This window comes from Mus musculus, chromosome 5, assembly GCF_000001635.26.
Source record: "Mus musculus strain C57BL/6J chromosome 5, GRCm38.p6 C57BL/6J".
Taxonomy (NCBI): domain Eukaryota; kingdom Metazoa; phylum Chordata; class Mammalia; order Rodentia; family Muridae; genus Mus; species Mus musculus.
In genome coordinates this window covers 146016191-146034150 of record NC_000071.6, presented here as the reverse complement: position 1 = coordinate 146034150, position 17960 = coordinate 146016191, and the positions used below count along the sequence as shown (strand labels likewise).

The window sequence follows — 17960 nt, the reverse complement described above, 5'->3', positions numbered from 1 at the left end:
CTCTAAAAAGTCTTTAATTTCTTTCTTTATTCCTTCCTTGACCAAGGTATCATTGAGAAGATTGTTGTTAAGTTTCCAGGTGAAAGTTGGCTTTCCATTATTTATGTTGTTATTGAAGATCAGCCTTAGTTCATGGTGGACTTATAGGATGCATGGGACAATTTCAATATTTTTGTATCTGTTGAGGCCTGTTTTGTGACCAATTATATGGTCAATTTTGTAGAATGTCCCTTGAGGTGCTGAGAAGAAGGTATATCCTTTTGTTTTAGGATAAAATATTTTGTAGATATCTGTTAAGTCCATTTGTTTCATAATTTCTATTAGTTTCACAGTGTCCCTGTTTAGTTTCTGTTTCCATGATCTGTCCATTGATGAAAATGTTGTGTTGAAGTCTCCCACTATTATTGTGTGAGGTGCAATGTGTGCTTTGAGCTTTACTAAAGTGTCTTTAATGAATGTGGCTGCCCTTGAATTTGGAGCATAGATATTCAGAATAGAGAGTTCCTCTTGGAGGATTTTACCTTTGATGTGTTTGAAGTGTCCCTCCTTGTCTTTTTTGATAAGTTTGGGTTGGAAGTCTATTTTAATCGATATTAGAATGGCTACTCCAGCTTGTTTCTTCAGACCATTTGCTTGGAAAATATTTTTCCAGCCTTTCAATCTGAGGTAGAGTCTGTCTTTTTACCTGAGATGGGTTTCCTGTAAGAAGCAGAATGTTGGGTCCTGTTTGTGTATCCAGTCTGTTAGTCTATGTCTTTTTATTGGAGAATTCAGTCCATTGATATTAAGAGATATTCAGGAAAAGTAATTGTTACTTCCTTTTATTTTTGTTGTTAGAGTTGGCATTCTGTTCTTATGGCTGTCTTCTTTTTGGTTTGTTGAGGGATTACTTTCTTGATTTTTCTAGGGCGTGATTTCCATCCTTGTATTGGTTTTTTTCTGTTATTATCCTTTGAAGGGCTGGATTCGTGGAAAGATAATGTGTGAATTTGGTTTTGTTGTGGAATACTTTGGTTTCTCCATCTATGGTAATTGAGAGTTTGGCCGGGTATAGTAGCCTGGGCTGGCATTTGTGTTCTCTTTGTGTCTGTATAACATCTGTCCAGGCTCTTCTGGCTTTCATAGTCTCTGGTGAAAAATCTGGTGTAATTCTGATAGGCCTGCCTTTATATGTTACTTGACCTTTCTCCCTTACTGCTTTTAATATTCTCTCTTTATTTGGTGCATTTGTTGTTCTGATTATTATGTGTCAGGAAGAATTTCTTTTCTGGTCCAATCTATTTGGAGTTCTGTATGCTTCTTGTATGTTCATGGGCATGTCATACTTTAGGTTCGGGAAGTTTTCTTCTATAATTTTGTTGAAAATGTTTGCTGGCCCTTTCAGTTGAAAATCTTCATTCTCATCAACTCCTATTATCCGTAGGTTTGGTCTTCTCATTGTTTCCTCGATTTCCTGGATGTTTTGAGTTAGGATCTTTTCGCGTTTTGTATTTTCTTTGATTGTTGTGCCAATGTTCTCTATGGAATCTTCTGCACCTGAGATTCTCTCTTCCATCTCTTGTATTCTGTTGCTGATGCTCGCATCTATGGTTCCAGATTTGTTTCCTAGGGTTTCTATCTCCAGTGTTTCCTCACTTCGGGTTTTCTTTATTGTGTCTACTTCCCTTTTTAGGTCTTGGATGGTTTTATTCAATTACATCACCTGTTTGGTCGTGTTTTCCTGCAATTCTTTAAGGGATTTTTGTGTTTCCTCTTTAAGGTCTTCTACCTATTTAGCTGTGTTCCCCTGTATTTCTTTAAGTGAGTTATTAAAGTCCTTCTTGATGTCCTCTACCATCATCATGAGATATTCTTTTAAATCCGGGTCTAGCTTTTCGGTTGTGTTGGGGTGCCCAGGACTAGGTGGGGTGGGAGTGCTGCGTTCTGATGATGATGAGTGGTCTTGATTTCTGTTAGTAGGATTCTTACGTTTGCCTTTAGCCATGTGGTAATCTCTGGAGCTAGTTGTTATAGTTGTCTCTGGTTAGAGCTTGTTCCTCAGGTGATTATGTTAGCCTCTATCAGCAGACCTGGGAGACTAGATCTCTCCTTAGTTTCAGTGGTCACAGTACTCTCTGCAGGCACGCTCTCCTCTTGCAGGGAAAGTACCCAGATATCTGGTGTTCTAACTACCTTCTGGCAGAAGTTGTGTTCCACTCACCAGAGGTCTTAAGATCCTGTGGAGGGTCCTGTGAGGACCTATTGGGGGTGTCCAGAAACTCCACGCTCAAGGAACCTTGGTGCTGGAGTGGACTGGAAGGGACTTGTCCCCCTGATCAGGCCGGGTTATCTGCTTCCCTAGTTAATGCAGTCTCAGGTCCCGTGCAATTGGATTGGAGCAGACTCTGTGTTCCACTCACCAGAGGTCTTAAGATCCCATGGGGGATCCTGTGTGGGTCCGTGCGGGTGTCTGGAGACTCCGTGGGGAAACTTAGGTAGGTTTCTAATGCTTTGATGAAACTCCAGGACCAAATACTAAGTTGTGGAGGAAAGGTTTACTTTGGCTTACACTTTCATATCACTGTTCACAATTGAAGAAAGTCAGGAGAGAAAATCAAACAGAGCAGGAACATAAAGGCAGGAGCTGATGCAGCTCTGGAGGGATGATGCTTACTGGCTTCTCTACATGACTTGCTCAGTCTTCTTTCTTATAGAACCCAGGACTACCAGCTCAGGGATGGGCCCTACCTACAATGGGGTGAGCCCTCCTGTAGCAATAATTAATTAAGAAAATGCCCTACAGCTGGATATTATGGAGGCATTTTTATCTGATATTCACTCTTCTCAGAGGACTTTACCTTGTGCCAAGTTAATATAAAACTTATGCAGCACACAGGAAATAACAGAACAGTGCTAGGACAGGTTCCAGACAGATGGTGTCCCAGCACTGTGAAAGACAAGGTGACATGGGTTCTAACTACTAACCAAGAAGTTATCTGCAATTGATATGCCTTGGCAAAGGAAAAATCAGTTTTCTCCGATGGAGTCTCCTTGGGTATATTAACCACATATCAGACTGGACCATGACCAGCAGTGGCTGAGCAAACGTAAAGCAACTACTTATTAAAACTCTATTTTGATCTCTATTTCCTGGGGGAAAAGTATTACAGAGATCTTGACTTTCAGTGTCCAGACCCAAAACCGTTCCTTGGCATGAGTTCCTGGAGTGAGCTGAATTCCCTTTCTCAATTCACCTGGCGAAGTGTGATTACATTAAGCTTACATGATCAGATGTTATTTAATATTCAATGAAGTTTATGACAGTGAGCTAGCATTGTAGAGCAATATCAGATAGGGGCTGCCATTGACGTTATGTGAGTTGCAACATGTTCTGTTTTGGCTGTTGGTTTTAATTACCAGCACCAACTTCTTCCCTTCCATGTTCCCCAGTCTGAAACCTTGGACAGTTTGAACATAGGTCACAGTATCAAAGAATGTGGGAACCAAGACATAGTAGTTCTGAGGACCACAGAGCAATCAGGAGTAAAATCGTCTCCTTATGTTCAGGCGAGTGAGTTAGAGTTAAAACCCTTGTTTTATAAATGTTTGTTACAATAAGCAAGAGAGTGGGGTGTTTGAGCAGAAGCTTAAAGTAAGAGAGATTACAGAATCATGGGGTGCAGCACAGTCTTACAGCGACAAGAACAGGAGGAAATTTCAAATCATTCTAATCCCCTGCATCGTTAGGATTTACTTTTGACATCTGAAAAAAAAGAAAATTCTAAATAATAAGAACTAATAGGGTTATTTATGATTCAGTGGCATAAAGAGCAAAGCATGTGAAATGGTTCCTTCTTGAGGCATGAATTCCCCCTGAGGACTATTATGCTCTACTGACTTATTCCTGAGGCTGTGCTCCCTGGAAAGTGCTGATGGAATGGCTTTTCACAGAAGAGATGGATATCAATTGTGGATGTAGCGAGTCTGGTTTTGGATGCTGCTGTGTAAGACTTCCCTTGGACAGATGGCAGAAAGATTTCTATACAGTGCAACTTGATGACCCAGTGAGCTTCTTGGAGTCACCTACAGGAATATGGGTAAGGGGTGACTTCTAGGAGCAGGGACCACTCAAAGGCATTTACATCATCTAAAAGCTCACCCCAGGGGAGATGACGATTCACAAATGCCACATCCCTGGGACAGTGTATGGCTTGCAGGTACTGGACAGACCAGTCTCTCCTGAGGCAGTACCTTGTTCCAGAGGTCTCTCCTCAGCAAGTGTTTATTGCTTTTGTGACTCAGTAGCCTCACAGACCTTAGTTTCTGCATCACAGTGTTTACTTCCTGACTCCCAGGAGCCTCCTTCCTCCCTCTAGAAAGAAATGCTTCAGTTCAGAGGAAATAATGTCACATTAGATGTTTCAAAGTTTCCTCCACATGTTATGGTACTCTACTACAGGGGGGCTGTGGGTGAAATCCCCATAGAATTGTTCCCTTTCTATAAAGTGTGTGAAACAGACAATAGGCCACTCATTTGGTGCCTTAGTTAGGTTTCCATTTCTGTAAAGAGAAACCATGACCAAGGCAACTCTTATAAGGGACAACATTTAATTGGGGCTAGCTTGCAAGTTGAGAGGTTCAGTCCATTATAACAGAAATCAGGGCAGTGTCCAGGCAGGCATGGTATGATAGAAGATGAGAGTTCTCCATCCTGTTGTGAAGGCAAACAGAAGACTGTCTTGCAGGTAACTAGGAGGAAATTCTCAAAGCCCACTCACACAGTGACATATTTCCTCCAACAAGGCCACACCTACTCCAACAAGGCCTTATGTCCTAACAGTGCCACTTCCTTGGCCAAGCATATTCAAACCTCCACAATTAAGATGAAGGGAGAAATTTCCCCATGGGAGAATAGCTGTGCTGAGGGTCAGTCCTCAAAAGCAACAAATTCTCCAAATAGCCTTTGGAACCATCCACAGCATGACACAGGTGTTCTGCCTCATCCCAGACTTTGATTTATTTATCACAAACCTCTCTAACACCTATGGTGACACAGAAATGAGTCATCATGGACAACATGAGGTAAGCAGACTGGGACACATCCCTAACATGTACTTAAGGAGTCATTCTCTGGTGTGGAGAAAGACATTCAACAGGAAGGCAGAAAAAATTTAGTCATTACCAATCACTTCACAGATAAAAAAAAGATCTGACTAGGGTGCTAAGACAAACATAATGTTTCTTCCTTTTAAATTCCTAGATTTATTCAGATACATAAAATACTACAGGTATATATAACATGAAAGCTGAACAGGAACTGTCTAGGGACAAGGGGAAAGAGGGATGAAGAGGAGGGAGAAAGAAGAGAGGAAATGAGAGAGAAGAAGGAGAAGAAGAGAGAAGACGAGGAAATATTCCCAAAGCATGCTTTATTTTACACTTGTGTGAAAATGTGTTTATGTGATCTGGTGTCATGTACAATGAATATAAGCCAGTGGAAAAATTAAAATACTGATTTAAAAAGTAACATGAGGGCCTGGAGGCATAGCTCAGCAGTTAATAGTGTTTGTTGCTCTTATAGAGGATCTGAGTTCAGTTCCCAGCACCCACACAGCAGCTCATGACCATCCTTAATTCCAGGAGATCCTACTCCCTATTAAGACTACTGTGTCCTCCAGGCATGTATACATGCAGGTGAAGCATTCATACACAAAAACACATAAACCTAAAGGATAAAGGAATAGAATCTAGTAGCCAAGCATGTCAGTAAAGGCTTTCTTGAGAAATTATTTGTGTGTGTGTGTGTGTGTGTGTGTGTGTGTTTGTGTGTGTGTGTGTGTGTGTACAACCTCATAGGATGACCAGCAGTCTCAACTAACCAGGACACCAAATAACCCTGCCCTCTTCTGATTTGCTCTGGTCAGAGTTTTATCACAGCAACAGAAGGAAAATCTAAGACATGTCTCTCTGGTGCAAAAAGAAGTGACTTTAGCATATTTCTCTTGAGTGTGACTGTCAAGATCTATGAATCATACCTCATGTCACAAAGAAGCCTGATAGGAGATCACACCAATCATTCCCATACTATTACCATACCATACCTCCTGCAGTCCATTGAGTAGGTAGAAGTAATGAGTGATCTTAAAATGCTCTGCACATGCTAATATCTTTTATCAATATAAGTTCAACTTCACAGCTTCCCTAAATTGAACTGCATAGACTGATTTGAAAATTGTTCCCAAATCTCAGCTTACCAGAGTCTGTTTCTTTCTTCCTAGTTACCTGTCACCCTTGGTACCCTGGTAGAGATTGAATATCCGGACATGGTTGTCACTTAAATCCTCATATTATATCCAATTGGCAATAGGCCTGAGAGTGTTTGTAAGGAAGGTTTTGAAGTGTTTATTCCCAAAGGAACAAGAGTGACAGTCCCAACCTTTGCTCTCCATTGAGACCCACAGTACTGGCCAGAGCTGGAGAAGAAAGGAACACAAGACACCCCAGAAGGGACCCCCAGCCCTGAACTGTGCTTGTGTAAGTATGTGGCACTGTCTGTCACTGCAGATGTCAGATATGAGCTTTGAATTCATTTGTGTATATGTATTTTTGGCTTGGTGATTTTTTTTTAACTATCAAGTGATAATTGTTCTGGAATCTTCACAAAATTTAACGTAGAAAAGTGATAAATGGCGATTGACATTTTCAATACATAATAATCATCCTCATTCATAAAGTGATGCTTGGCCTTATAGTATAGTTCTATTTATGTGCACACACACACACACACACACACACACACACAGTTTCTTAGGCTTATTTGTAGTTATATATGTTGTTTGTAGTTGCCCTCAGAATCCATAGAGGACACAGGATCTCCTAGAGTCACAGGTTGTTGTGAGTGTCCAGATGTAGGTAACTGGGAACTTAACTCTGTCCCTCTTAAAGAACAGCAAATACTCTTATCCACTGGCTCAGCCCAGCCCGCATGTATATACATAATTCTTAAATGTAGTACAGAATTATGTTTCAGCCATAGTTTGAAGTTCTGAGGACTTACAACAAAGTAAATTTAGTATTTCATTTTAGACACATAAGTACATGTGTGTACTTATAACTACTAACTATCGGATCCTATGTTTCAATTTTTTTCCTATCTTTCCCTTCAATACTCTAAGTTTATCACTGGTTGTAAGAAGAATGTCATTCCTCCTTTTGATTAGACTTTTCCTCTCGTTTTCTCCAGGGTTCAGTAACAACGCAGACATAGTGTGGAAGACTTTCTCTCTGATGACTGAAACATCCCCACTAAGGACAGAGAAGGCTGTAGGCCCCTTCAGTCCTCTCCCCTGTGGTCATTCTCAGCAGCTTCACCACTCTCTGTGAAGTTGGTAACTCTTTTCTTAATGGTTTATGCAACTTTATTGAAGAAAATTAAACCAATTACTAGGAGAACTATTATTCATCCATTGACAACTAGCATCATTGATAGCAGAGTAGCTGGTTGAGTTAATTTAAAAAAAATCAGTAATCTAAAGTTTATTCCAGCTATAACACAGTGTATTGCCTTTTGCTTGAAATTTCAGTCAGTTATGAGCATAAAGAACAGAACCAATGTGGCGTTTTCTTCAGGCCCTATAAGCAACACGTTGTCAATAAATGTTTTACTAAATGTTTGGTAGATTCCTTTCACTGTGTTACCAGCTGTGCCACAGCTTAGAAAACATGTCTTAGAGTTTGAGTTCTATGACAGGTCAGGTGGTCTTCTTTTCTTAATGGTTTATGCAACTTTATTGAAGAAAATTAAACCAATTACTAGGAGAACTATTATTCATCCATTGACAACTAGCATCATTGATAGCAGAGTAGCTGGTTGAGTTAATTTAAAAAAAATCAGTAATCTAAAGTTTATTCCAGCTATAACACAGTGTATTGCCTTTTGCTTGAAATTTCAGTCAGTTATGAGCATAAAGAACAGAACCAATGTGGCGTTTTCTTCAGGCCCTATAAGCAACACGTTGTCAATAAATGTTTTACTAAATGTTTGGTAGATTCCTTTCACTGTGTTACCAGCTGTGCCACAGCTTAGAAAACATGTCTTAGAGTTTGAGTTCTATGACAGGTCAGGTGGTCTTCTTTTCTTAATGGTTTATGCAACTTTATTGAAGAAAATTAAACCAATTACTAGGAGAACTATTATTCATCCATTGACAACTAGCATCATTGATAGCAGAGTAGCTGGTTGAGTTAATTTAAAAAAAATCAGTAATCTAAAGTTTATTCCAGCTATAACACAGTGTATTGCCTTTTGCTTGAAATTTCAGTCAGTTATGAGCATAAAGAACAGAACCAATGTGGCGTTTTCTTCAGGCCCTATAAGCAACACGTTGTCAATAAATGTTTTACTAAATGTTTGGTAGATTCCTTTCACTGTTTTACCAGCTGTGCCACAGCTTAGAAAACATGTCTTAGAGTTTGAGTTCTATGACAGGTCAGGTGGTCTTGAAGTGTTTGTGAAGCATCTTTGTCTTTAATGAACCTATCTATTTTCTCCTGGAGCTGGGTGTGGATCTCTCAGTCCCTTTCACTGTGTCTGTTCAAGGTTCCTGTGGTGTTTGTGGAGAGGCCTGCTTCAACCAGGAAAACCCCATTGTCCTGAAGGTTGTGAATGGAGATGACATCATAAACTGCAGTGTGAATTTCCACCATGACTTCATCTGTGTTCAGCAAGGAGTTTCTGCCCTAGATTCAAATCTACCTTTGAATTAAATCCAAATGAAGGTGGGCTTAATCAACCTTTCCTGGTGAATGGTTGAGAATTTATTACACTCACTGAACAGACTGTCTGAACAGAGTTCTATCAAGCACACAACATAAAGGAAATCATTAAGTTTGTGACTGATCCAGCGAGATTCATCTTCTCTGACACCTGACTCCATCAATTACATTCAGGCTCTGATTAGAGCAAATGTTCTTATCAATGATTTTTAAGAACAATGAAAAGAACTATGGTGACTGTAGTTATACGTAGGTGTGAACGTATGTATTGTGGTAATGTGACTTAGATTCACTTCATATAAACCCAGGAGGGGCAGAACTGGACTGTATGGCTGTTCTGCTTTCAGTGGCTTTGTTTGTTTTTCCTGTGGTTATTTTTGCTTTTATGGGGTGTTTTGTTTTGTTTTGTTTTCTGCAACCTTCTATGACAGTTGATTCTCCTCCCTACAGACTGACTGCTTCTGGAATCCTCTAGAAGCCACACCCAGAGGCTGTTTCCAGAGAGGTTTAATGGAGGAAGGGAGACCCACCCAGAATCTGAACAGTACCATCCCATGAGCTAGAGTTCCTGACTGGTTAAAAAGGAAAGTGGAGGCAAAGTACTAGGTTTCACCTTTCTCTGTGTAACCAATTGAAGAGACAATGTGACCAACCATTTCAGACACCTGTCCCTATTCCCTACCCACCGGATACATCCGTCTTCTATCAAGTTTGTTTTGCACAAGTATTCTGTCATCACAATGAGAGCAGTCACCAACACGTGCCATAGTGGTTTCCATGGCAACTGCAGCCATTTACACTCTGCCCAGCAGGGTAGAAGAGCCCTCCCCCACATCCTCCTGGTAGCTCTTGTTTTCTTAATATAATTATTATCACTAGAATAAGATAGTATCACCACAGGATTTGAATTTGGATTTCCTCAAAGGTGTGTGGTATTGAACCACTTTTCCCCCAAATGTTTAATGGGTTTTTGCAATTTATATAAGGATCTGTTCATCATCCATTTATTGATTGGATGATCTGGGGATGTTTAATCTTCAGAGCTCCCAGGTCCTCGATATTAATCTGCTGACTGATGTAGTTCCCAGTCTGTCTCTGTGATGGCTTCCTTTCTGACAGAGAGACCTCCCTTTCATGTATTTTGTTTGTTGATTGTTCGGATTGTGTTGTTTATTGGATTTATTTTCAGAATGTTTGTGCCTACACCCATATCTTAAGGTGTTTTCTCTGGCCTTTTCTATGGTGTCAGGTCTCAGCTTAGGGTCTTTGTCTAGTCTGAACTGCTCTTTCTGTTGGAGGAGAGATGAGAATCTAATTTCATCCTCTACATGTGACTATCCAGATCTATTTATTTTCTAAAAATTTTATTTTTCCCAATGTATGTTTTTGGCATCTTTGTCAAACGTAAGGTGGGGGTTGGAGGATGGCTTGGTGGATAAAAAATCCTGCTGTTTTCACAGAGAACCCAGCTTCCATTCTCGGAATCTACTCTGGAAACTCACAAACACCTGTGGCTCCAGCTCCAAGGGATCCAAAGACATCTTCTGGCCTCCAAGGACATACATATAAATTAAAAACAAATATCTTTTTAGAGAGCAAGGTGGCTGTAGCTGGGAAGGTTTGTCTCTTAGTCTCATCTATCCAACTGACCAACATTCCCCTGTCTGGTAACTGTTCCATGCTGTGTTTTGTCACCTTGAAATCTTGAAACCAAATATTTATCTGACCCCAGCATTGCCTTTCCTGCTTAGGATTATTTTGGTTATTTGGAGACTTTGAGGTTTCCATCTGAAATGTATTTTTTTTCTTGATCTATAAGGACATGATTGGAATTTTTGTCAGGATTGCCTAGAATCTATACAATCTGGCAATACAGACCTTTTCACCTTTTAGTCCTGTCAATCCATAAGCATGAGAGATTTTCTCATTTTCTAGTATCTTATTCTTTTTCCACTGTAGAGATCTTGTGCCTCTTTAGCTAGGTGTTGATTTTTAAAAGCCATTGTGAATAGGACCTGTGATGGCTGATCCCTAAGAAATCTATAAAGTTTGATGTCCAAATGGAACTGGGTAGGTTTCGAATTTCAGGTAAATGAAGCATGCTACCAAAAGTTAGTAGAGAAGAAGCTGGGTGTGGTGGTGCATGATTTTAACTCTAGCACCCAGGAGGCAGAGACAAGCAAATCACTGGGCTTGAGACCAGCATTATCTGCAGAGAAATCCTGTCTCTGAAAAAACAAACCCAAACAAACAACACATTAGGGGAGAAGATAGAGATGGCTCAGTAGTCAAAAGCATTGACTGTTCTAACAGAGGACTTGGGTTTCATTTCCAGCATCCACATGGTGGCTCACAACTATCTGTAGCTACAGTCCTAGGGGACCCAGTGGTGCCTTCTGGCTTGCTGGGTCACAAATCATACATGTGGTGCACAGATACACATGTAGGCAAAGCACTCATATGCATTGATGGTGGTGGTGGTGGTGGTAATAATGATAATGATATGTTTCAAATTGAAGAACAGAGTCAGGCAAGGAGCCTCCTCTCCTGTTTCCTTGTTTGAGTGCATGCTGTGTGTGGCTCTGGTTGGGAACTCTCACTGATACCTTAGCATCTTTATGGCTTGAATCTGTTTATCTCTCCTGAGATTTGAGGGATACTTGGTTCTGTAAGTCCTGTTAGGTATCTGCTGAGAGAGTAACTATGGTAATAGCCAGAGTCTCAACCAAAACTGTTTTGGATCTGAATGTTGCTCTGGTTGACACTTGCTTTTGAATAGCAGGTGCCGAATCCTGGTGTACTAGAGTATCAGAGGGATTTCATCTGATTTTATATTGGCTTTGTACATTTTCTACTTACACTTCTGTTGTTCTGAATAAAAAGAAAAGGCAAAACCTCTGACCAAACAATCCTAAGGGAGGCAAGGGTTTATACATCTTAGGATTACTGGTCACAGTTCATCACTGAGGGAAGTCAAGGCAGGAGTCTGAAGGTGCCTCTGGTCACTGCTCAACCCAACATTACTTCCATCAGAGAAACTCATTTCACAGCATTACAGCTAAGGTTGTAGAGGATGCTGCTTGTCAGCTGGCTTGCAGGCTGACTTATACCCAACTAGTTTTCTTTTATAGTTCAGGACCACCTGCCTAGGGGTGGGGCCTCCCACAGTGGGTTGAGCCCTCCTCTATCAGTTAACAACTGAGAGAGTCCCCCAAAGAAATGCCCACAGGCCAGTCTGATCTAGACCAATTCTTTATTCCAAGCTATCCCATCAGATGACTGTAGCTGTGACAGGTTGACAGTTGAAGCTAGCAGGATCAATACTCCATATTATGTTGTGAGACAGTGGTTTGGGGAGTTAGTTGCTGTCACAAGTCATGTTTCTTACTCTATAAATCATGGATGCTATCATTGATCTCTTGAACTGTAAATGTCAAGAAAAGGGGTCAGAAATTTGTTAAAAATTTCCTGGGTTTCCAATCCTTCATTTCTTGGGTTCCTACAATTCCTATGTTTTTCCTTTGTTGACATTATCATCTATTCTTTGTTCCCTGAGTTAAATCTCAACAGTGTTCCATTATTCCTGAGATTCCACAGGTAAACCTCATCCTGAGCCTAGTTATGTGTTTTAAATGTGACTCAAGTCAACTCTTGGGAAGGTGAACCATATACAAGGAGGAAGTGCCTGATAGAGTCCCAGAGAAAACCTTTGATTCCTTGGCCTTGTATCAATGCAGGTATGAATATATGCACTTATTATATATGGAAGGCACAGCTTTGAATCTTCCTGGTGTTTCCCAGAGACTACTTTGCATGATGACAGGAGCAAATCATGACAGTACATGTTTATGATCTCTTCCAGGTGAGGAAAGGAGACAAGTGAGCACACTATGAACGAGTTGATTTTACTGCTGAGACACTGACCAACTCAGACTAGTAACCAGTAACCCCAGAGTCTTAGATGCAGAAAGGCTGGAGACCTGAGTGGTGGTCAGTAACCTTTGGATGTTCTGATAACACTGACTGATATTTCATTGACTTTATGAACCCAAACAAGTCAAAGCAAGGGAGTTCAAAGTCGATGGCCAACTGCTGAGGTTGTGAAAGTGCTTGAATAAACAGACCTAGGTGAAGTCCAATCTGGAATTCGCTAACAAATAGCTGAGAGGCAGAAAGGATTAGAAATAACTTTCGTAGAGGTTGGGGAGATGGATCAGTGGCTAAAAGCATATCCTGCCCTTACAGAACATTTGAGGTTGGTTTCCAGCACCCACATTGGAGGGGCTCATAACTGTTTGTAGTTTTGGAGCTAGGGGATCTGACACCTCTGATTTCCTCAGGAAACTGCACAAACATGAACATATCAGAACCCACAACATCCACATATACATAAATTAAAATGTTAGTTATAAAAAGAGTAGCCAATGTAGTCAAACACAGCTAACATGTCCTTTGATTATATTGGAGAGATCTTTTACTGTCATGAGTGTGAGTGATGGCCACAATATCATACTTTCTTTCTTTCTATTTTTCTTAATTTTTAAAATTATTTTACTGCATTGTATACATCAAACATATTAAAATAATTGAGCATTTTGAGAATCAAATAATACATAAAAATTTGTTTAATGTTTATATTCATATCCTTTCATACCTTAAAAATATCATTAACACTTTGCCCCTTCTTAGAATTGGAAACAATCACCCATGGAAGGAGTTACAGAGACAAAGTTTGGAGCTGAGACAAAAGGAGGGACCATCTAGAGCCTGCCATATCTAGGGATCCTTCCCATAATTAGCCTCCAAACGATGACACCATTGCATACACTAGCAAGCGTTTGCTGAAAGGACCCTGATATAACTGTCTCTTTTGAGATTAGGCTGGGGCCTAGCAAACACATTAGTGGATGCTCACAGTCAGCTATTGGATTAATCACATGGCCCCCAATGGAGGAGCTAGAGAAAGTACCCAAGGAGCTAAAGAGATCTGCAACCCTGTAGGTGCAACCACATTATGAACTAACCAGTACCCCAGAGCTCTTGACTCTAGCTGCATATGTATCAAAAGATAGCCTAGTCGGCCATCACTGGAAAGAGAGGCCCATCGGACATGTAAACTTTATATGTCCCAGTACAGGGGAACACCAGGGCCAAAAAGTGGGAAAGGGTGGGTTGGCGAGTGGGGGTGGGAGGGTATGGGGGACTTTTGGGATAGCATTGGAAATGTTATTGAGGAAAATACGTAATAAAAAATATTTAAAAAAGAAAAAAAGAAAAAGGAAAGAAAAAAAATGAAACCTAGCTAAGGCAGTCTGGCTTTTTGGTTGTTTGTTTAAGAGAGGTGAGAGAGAAAATTGAAGTACGGTTGTGTGGTAGTTTGAATAGGTTTGTCCCCTATAGACTCATGTGTCTGAATGCTTTACCCATGTGGAATGCACTATTAGGAGGTGTAGCCTTTTTGAGTAGGCAAGACCTTGTTGGAAGAAGTGAGTTACTCTGAGGATGGGCTTTGAGGTCTCCATTGCTCATTCTCTGACCAGTACGGAATTAGTCTTCCTTTTTACTGCCTTTGACTCAAGATGTAGAACTCTCAGCTCTTTCTCCTGCACCATGTTGGCCTTGATTCTGCCATGCTTCCTGTCATGATGATAATGGACTAAACCTTTGAAACTGCAAGCCAGCCTCAATTAAATGTTTTTCTTTACAAGTATTGTCAAGATCAGGATATCTCTTTGCAGCAAAGAAACCCTAAAACAGGAGGGTAAGAAGGTGGGGAGGAATTGGGCTAGAGGAAAACACAATAAAAATATATTGTAAGAGAAGAATTAATAAAGAATTCTTAGGAAAAAGTAGATGTTTGAGTGTCAAACAACAACTACAAAACACAAAACAAATTAAAAAGGCCACATACCTCCTGTTTCTTATAGTGCTGGATTGCACGTATAGACCCTGTTAAAGGAAAATATGACCTCAGCAAACATAGAAGCCTTCATTAGTTTGGACTTGAATCAGCCTATATCAGGCAGGTGGAGATACTGAAATGGACTCTTCTCAAGTACAGACTGGGAATGAGAACTCTACTTACCCTAAAAGGCAGTTAATGGCTTATTCATAAATTATATCTGTCAAATAGATGCCCCCTGGGATTGTAAGGGCTGGAGGATGAGGAGGGAGGAATACTGTAAAATGCTGTTTATCAGATAAGCCAGGACCATTGCAAACACAGGCACTCAGCTGAGATGGCTACCAGCATGAGAGCTGCATGGAGAGAACTGGGTTGTGAGAAATGCTGGTCTAGAAGAATCTTAGGGCTAAAAGGATGACTCTATTGTTAAGAATGCTGGCTGCTTTAGCAGAAGTTCAATTCTCAGCATCTACATGGCAGTTTACAACCCTTTGTAATCCCAGCTCCAGGGGATCTAAAGCTCTTATCTGGCCTCTGTGGGCACTGTACATATGTGGTGCACAGATATTCATCCAGGCAAGCAGTCATACACATAATACTAAAATAAATCTTTCTTATAAACAAAGTCACTGGGGGTGAGAAAGGAAGTAAATGGGGGAAATGAAGGATGATGGGGAGGGTGAAGGGGTGAGAGTGATCATCAAACATTTAAAAGGAATGGATAGAGATAACAAAGAAACTTGAAAGAAAGGGGGGAGAGAAGGAAGAAGGAAGATGGAAGAATTATGAACATCCCAAGGATTCAAGGTTGAGATCTTTGTTTAATCATCAACAGAGACAAGTCATGAGGCACTGCCACATGAAAGCATTGGGTCCATGTCATCATTAGTGGCTGCTCAACAGCTGCCTTTAGATTCCATTTTAATATACATTACCCAAGAGAGTCTGTGATAGAGATCTTGATTTCCCAATGCCAGCGTTGATGTTGTCCCTAGTGTGTAGTTTGGGCAGAGACACAGAGTGAGGAAAAACTGAAATTCATGAAGTTCATGTGGTCACTCGAGTTCTCTGTTTAATATTTAACAAGGGCTATCGATGGCTGATGGCTCTGTAACAAAACAAAAAATCCTTGTCATCGTTCATATTGCAACATGTTCTATATGGCAGAAAGCTTTAGTCACCTGTTATAGTGCCTTGAATAAAAATAGGCTCCGGTATTTGAAAACTTGGTCCCCAGGTGTAGTGGTATGAATATGCTTATCCTATGGGAAATGACACTATTTGGAGCTATGGCCTTATTAGAAGAGATGTGTGGCCTTGTTAAGGAAGTGTGTCACTGTGGAGGAGGGGCTTTGATGTCTCATATATATGCTCAAGTTTGTCCAGTGTGACACAGCCACACTACAGAAGACAGTCTCCTCCTTGCTGCCTTTGGATCAAGATGTAGAAATCTTCACTCTTCCAGCATCAAAGTTGCCTGCACAGTGCCATGTTTCCCACTGTGATGACGGTGAACTAAACCTCTGAAACAATTAAACATTTGCCTTTATAAGAGTTGCTTAGAGGCAGGCTCGTGGACCAGTGACATCCAGAAATTAAGAGTCTTTTGAGACCCGGGAGGTCGCGGACAGCTGCTCCACGGCTGTCATCATGCCACAAAATGAACATATTGAATTGCACCACAAACGATAAGAATATCGTTTAGACTACCATGAGAAAAAGAGAAAGAAAGAAGGTCCGGAGGCCCATGAATGTTCAAAAAAGGCAAAAAGTCAAAAAGTAAAAAAAAAAAAAAAAACAAAAAAAAAACCCAAAACAAAACAACAAAAAAAGATTGGCCTGAAGGCTAAGCTCTACCGTAAACAGTGCCATGCTGAGAAAATACAAATGGAAAAGACTATTCAAGCAGAAGGATGATGAGAAGACCCCACAGGAAGCGTACCCTCCTATCTGCTGGACAGAGAGGGGCAGTCAAGAGCAAAAGTACTTTCCAACACGATTAAGCAGAAACGGAAAGAAAAGGCGGGAAAAAGGGAGGTCCCTCTACCCAAAGTCCATGCCCAAGGAGAAACAGAAGTATTGGAAGTTATTTGAACAGATAAAAGGAAAAAGAAGGTATGGAAGAGAATGGTTACTAAAGTCTGCTTTGTTGGTGATGGCTTTACAAGAAATCCACCTAAATATGAAAGATTCATTAGGCCTATGGGTCTACGTTTCAAAAAAGCCCATGTCACACACCCTGAGATAACAGCTACCTTTTGCCTGCCTATTCTCTGTGTGAAAAAGAATCCATCATCCCCATTACATACAATACTGGGGGTGATCACCAAAGGTACAGTTATTAAAGTGGATGTGAGCAAGTTGGGCCTTGTGACACAAGGAGGCAAGGTTATTTGGGGAAAGTACGCCCAAGCTACCAACAATCCTGAGAATGACGGGTGCATGAATGCGGTCTTGCTGGTCTGACAGTGACATCACTCATACACGTCATTCCACTCAATACTGAAGACCACACACTGTCAGGAAACCACCGTCACTGGGGTTTTCTAAACCACCAAGCAGCCTTACCCCATGTGCAGTCATAAAGTATTTACTAAGTTGTAAAGGAAAATGAAACTGTCCAGTTTGACAGTTGGTCTTTACTTTGGGGATAAGGGTTTACATGTTGATAAAATTTAGTGACTGAGTAGCAAGTAAAAAGTTGCCTTAGTCATAGTGTCTCTTTACAGCAATAAAGCCAAAGATAAGACACCAGTTCATTCATGCAAGTATTTGGGAAGGATAAGAAAATATGGCCTTTTTAGAGAGTGAGCTTTGAGATTTCTTTTCTTTTCTCATTTCTTTTCTCTTCTTTCCCTTTTCCATTTATTTTTTGAGACTATATAACCCTGGCTGTCTGGAAACTCCCTCTGTTGACCAGAGTGGCCTTGAAATCACAGAGATCTGAGTGCCTCTGCCTCTTGAGTGCTGGCCTTAAAGGCATGATCCACAACCTCCCAGCTCTGGCTTTGAGATTTCAGAAGCCATCCCATTCCCAGTTGGTTTTCTCCTTGCTCCATGGCTGTTGTCTCACTAGGTAAGCTCTCTGTTAAAGTCTTTCTTCTTAGGTTGCCTGGGTCATAGCATCTCTTCATAGCAATAGAAAATTAACTGAAATGTGGTGGCAGGCACACAGAAGACATCTAGAGGGCCACCTGTCAGCAGGTGCCACTATAATGAACAAATATGTGAGATGGCAATGAAAGAGAAATGGAACCATTTGTGCACTGTGAAGAGAAGAGGAACTGGAGATGTGATGGCG

General features: G+C 40.8%; 1 pseudogene; it reads left to right on the top strand.

Annotated features, from left to right (window-relative positions):
• Nucleotides 1–15918: 15918 nt before the first annotated feature.
• Gm8454 lies at nt 15919–17125 on the top strand (annotated as a pseudogene).
• Nucleotides 17126–17960: the final 835 nt, after the last annotated feature.